Source organism: Sorex fumeus, unplaced genomic scaffold (assembly GCF_029834395.1).
Source record: "Sorex fumeus unplaced genomic scaffold, SorFum_2.1 ptg000054l, whole genome shotgun sequence".
Lineage (NCBI taxonomy): Eukaryota > Metazoa > Chordata > Mammalia > Eulipotyphla > Soricidae > Sorex > Sorex fumeus.
The window spans coordinates 49,204,677-49,209,153 of record NW_026606111.1 but is presented as its reverse complement, the minus strand read 5'-3'; the positions used below and the strand labels follow the sequence as shown (position 1 = coordinate 49,209,153).

The 4,477-nt window shown below is 36.4% G+C and overlaps 1 pseudogene; it reads left to right on the top strand.

Annotated features, from left to right (window-relative positions):
* Positions 1 to 263: 263 nt before the first annotated feature.
* Positions 264 to 360, top strand: LOC130033854 (uncharacterized; annotated as a pseudogene).
* The last annotated feature ends 4,117 nt before the right edge of the window (positions 361 to 4,477 follow it).

Genomic DNA, 4,477 nt, shown 5'->3' with positions numbered 1-4,477 from the left:
GATTCAGGGAACAACATTAAACAAACTCATATACCATTTCCAAAAGAATTATTTTGTAAAACTAATGCCTAGGGGGTAGGGTAAACGATAATATAGTAAAAACCATATTTTTATTTCTGGGACATTAAAGTTCTAAATCTATTTATTCATGCTGCTTTGAAATACATTCCTTGATTAGCAATCATTGTCTGCCATAGGAGTGAGGAAGGACAACAGTCAAAGTAATAAGAAGAGAAAAATATGGAAAAATTAACTCCTAATAGGTTTGATAACACATATATTAAAATTGAAATGATACAATGATGAGCATGGTCCTTGTACAGAGATAACATGCAAACTTGTAAAGCATTCCATATTTTTGTTGCAAGAAGAATTAACAGGTATACTTTAAGCTAAGGCAATCCCCACAAGTACAAAAATTATACATAAAGAGAGCACAAATCCCCAAAACAACAATCTCTCTCAATGTCAATGGACTAAATGTGCCAATTCAGAGGCACAGAATAGGAAGATGAATTAGAAAACTGAACCCAACATTCTGCTGCCTGCAAGAAACATGTCTGAACAATCAAAGCACCCATGGGCTAAAAGTAAAAGGCTGGGAAACAAGTTTTCAAGAAAATATCACCTCCGCAAACCTGGAGTGGCCATACTAGTATCAGACCACAAGAACTTCAGATTAAAGGTTATCAGAGACAGTGACGGTCATTTCTTAATGATCATGGGATATGTACATCAGAAAGAACTCACCCTCCTCAATGTATATGATCCTAATGACAGACCAGCAAAATACTTTAAAACAACTTCTAATAGACTTATAGAAAAACATTGATAGCAACACAATACTAGTAGGAGATTTCAACACTTCTTTGTCACTTCTCGATAGATCAAACAGACTGAAGCTCAGCAAGGAAATATTTTCTTTAAGGGAAGTAATGAACAACCGATGGCTTAGGTAAGAATCAAAGAGGAAATAAAAAGTTTCCATAAACAAATGAGAATGAGGACACGAGCTACCAGAACTTGTGGGACACAGCAAAAGCAGTGTTAAGAGGAAAGATTATAGTTCTGCCAGAATTCATCAGGAAGAAAGAAAGGGCCTACAAGAATAAATTAGAGCTCAAGATTTTGGAAAATAACCAACAAAAGTAGTCCAAACTAGGATGGAGGAAGGAAATAATAAAACTTGTACCAGACATCAATGAGCTAGAATCCCAAAATACAATCCAAAAGACCAATAAAAGCAAAAGCTGGTTCTTTGAGAAAATAAATAAGATCAATAAACCATGAGAAGCCTCTCAATGAAACAAAGAGAAAGAATTCTAATAAATCGAATCAGAAATGCAAAGGGGGTATCCTAATAGAAAGTACAGAAATCCATAGGATCATCAGAGATTATTTTGAGAATCTTTGCAGCAGGAAATGAGAGAATCTTGAAAAAATTTATAAATTATTGGATTCCAATTACCTCCCAAGGCTGAACCAAGAAGATTTGGAATACTTGACCTATCACTAACAAGGAAATTGAAATAATGGTCAAAATTATACCCCCAAACAGAATCCAGGTCCCAGATGGATTCAATAGTGAACTATTTCAAACCTTTAAAGAGGAACTGCTTCCAACATTTTTAAGATTTTCCAGGAAATTGAAGAAACAGAAATACTCCCAAATAGTTTCTGTGAGGCAAAGATCACCCTAATACTCAAATCGACAGAGACACCACAAAAAAAGAAAATTGCAGACCTTTTTCCTTTGTGAATACAGATACAAAAATTTTCAAGAAAATACCAGCAAAGAGAATCTAGAAACTCAACAAAAGATCACACACTATGACCAAGTAGGTTTAGCTTGGGGATGTAAGGATGGCTTAACATTCTCTAGTCAATCAACAGAATACACCATCTCAATAAAATAAAGATAATAGTCATATGATCATATCAATAGATGTAGATAAAGCATTTGATGAGATCCAGCACCCATTCATGATGAAAAACTCTCAACAAAATGGGAGTTGAAAGTACTTTCCTCAATCTAGTCAAAGCAAATTACCAGAAACCCACAGCAAGTATTATTCTCAAGGGGGAAAAACCAAAGGCTTGGAGCAGAAATCAATGAAATAGAATTCCAGAATACAATCAGGCACAAAACAAGTTACCCACTCTCAAAACTCCTATTCTTCATAGTACTTGAAGTACTTGCCATATGATTTTGGTAAAAAAAAAAAAAAGATATCAAGGGCAACCATATGAAAAAGGAAGAACTCAAGCTTTTACTATTTGGAGATAATATGATACTATACATAGAAAATCCCAAAGAATCCCAAAAAAGCTCCTGGGAACAATAGATTTGTTTAGTAAAGTAGCATATTGCAAAATCAATATCTGGTACGCCATGGCTTTCCCATATATTAATAATGAAAGAGAAAAAAGAGATAGAGAAAAACAATCCCATTCACAATAATACCTCAGAAAATTGAGTATATTGGAATCAACTAAAAAGGTTAAGGTAAAGGTAAAGGTAAAGGCCCTCCCGTTGATCGTCGATTTGCTCGAGCGGGCCCAGTAACGTCTCCATTGGAGACTTTGTTGTTACTGTGTCTGGCATATTGAATACTCTCGGTAGCTTGCCGGGCTCTCCGAGAGGGGCGGAGGAATCGAACTCGGGTCGGCCATGTTGACCGCTTGTAAGGCGAACGCCCTACCCGCTGTGCTATCAACTCTTATGTCCTCTCTCCATTTTGAAAGAAATTTCAAATAATTTCAGCAGATCTCTTCAATAGATAAGAATTAAGCATGTATGTGTATGTGCACGCATACATAATACAATACGTCTAAAAATTAAAAACAATTTCTTAATACCATTCAATCAGTATTGACATTTTCTTTCTGTTTTGGAAGGTACATTCAGCAATACTCAGGGTTTACTTAAGGAACTATACCAAAAAAAAAAAAAACCTATAAAACACTACTTCACAAAATAAGAGAGTATATGAGGAAATGGAATCACATCGCATGCTCATGGATTGAGAGGTTTAACACTGTCAGAATGGCAATACACCCCAAAGCTCTATAAAGATTTAATGCACTTTCTATAAGGATACCCATAACATTTTTCAAATAAATAGATTAAACACTCTTGAAACTCATACAAAACCATAAACTCCCATGAAGAGCTAAAGCAATCTTTGGTAAAAAGAAGGGAACACCTTCCCCAACTTCAATCCCTACTACAAAGTTGTAGTCATCCAAATACCATGATATTCAGATAAAGACAGGCCTCAGATCAATGGAATATAGTCAAATATCTTGACGCTGGCCCTCAGATTATTATTACCTAATCTTTCATAAATGCTCAAGAAATATGAAGTTGAGCTAGGAAGTCTCTTCAGCAACTGGTGCTGGGAAAACTGGACAGCAACATGCAAAAAAATGAACTCAGACCTCTTTATAGTGCCAGGCACAAAGTCAGATCAAATGTATTAAAGGCCTCACTATCATACCTGAATTCTTAAGATATATGAAGAAAAATGTGGGAAGATCCCTTCATGACATTAAAGCTAAGGGAAACAAAAAAGCAAGCAAGCAAGAAAGAAAGAAAGAAAAAAATTAAAAATTAAAAAATAATGCTGTTTGCAATGCTAAGGATCAATCCCAGATCATCATTTTCTTGCGTTTTTGGGTCACACGTGGCGATGCACAGTGGTTACTCCTGGCTCTGCACTCAGGAATTACTCCTCACGGTGCTTGGAGGGACCATACAGGATGCTGGGAATCTAACCTGGGTATGCTCTGTGCAAGGCAAATGCCCTACCTGCTGTACTATAGCTCCAGCTCCCCCCTCACTATGATTCATCATCTTGAGGGCCTCAGATTTTTACCTTCCATTTGGAAACTTCATCTTTACATTGACACAGTAAATTGAAACCACAGAACCATTGAATGGCATGTTATAATGGTAGCAGCCATGAGCAAATTTTGATAACCCATAAGTTGTCATGAATGAATTCTGTTTCAGAGGCTTCACTTCTGAGGATACCTGTCACTACCTCCTTTCTGTTACGTATCCCAGGATCAGAATCTACATCAGGCCATCAGTAGAAATTGTCCACCCGAAATCTAGCCTTCCACTGGGCTTAGAATCCTTGATCCATGTAACTTTTAATTTTTCATTCATGATTTGTTGACCTTGTTTCAGGTGGATGCATCCAGAGCATAAACTCAGCTTTCCCGTTGTTTCCACAGGAAATCCAAATACCTAAGAATGTTATCATTTCTGATGCCACTGTTACAGATTTTTTTGGAATCCCACGGTAAGATACTATCATTAATGTTATAATATTACTGTTCTCCATAGTTCAGATCTCCCCAAAGAACTCTCTACCCACCTCACTCCAAGTGCAGACTCCAGTTTATCATGATCCTGAACATACTTATAATAGTTTCACTCAGGTTCTCCCCTAAAGTGCACAAGTTAAGT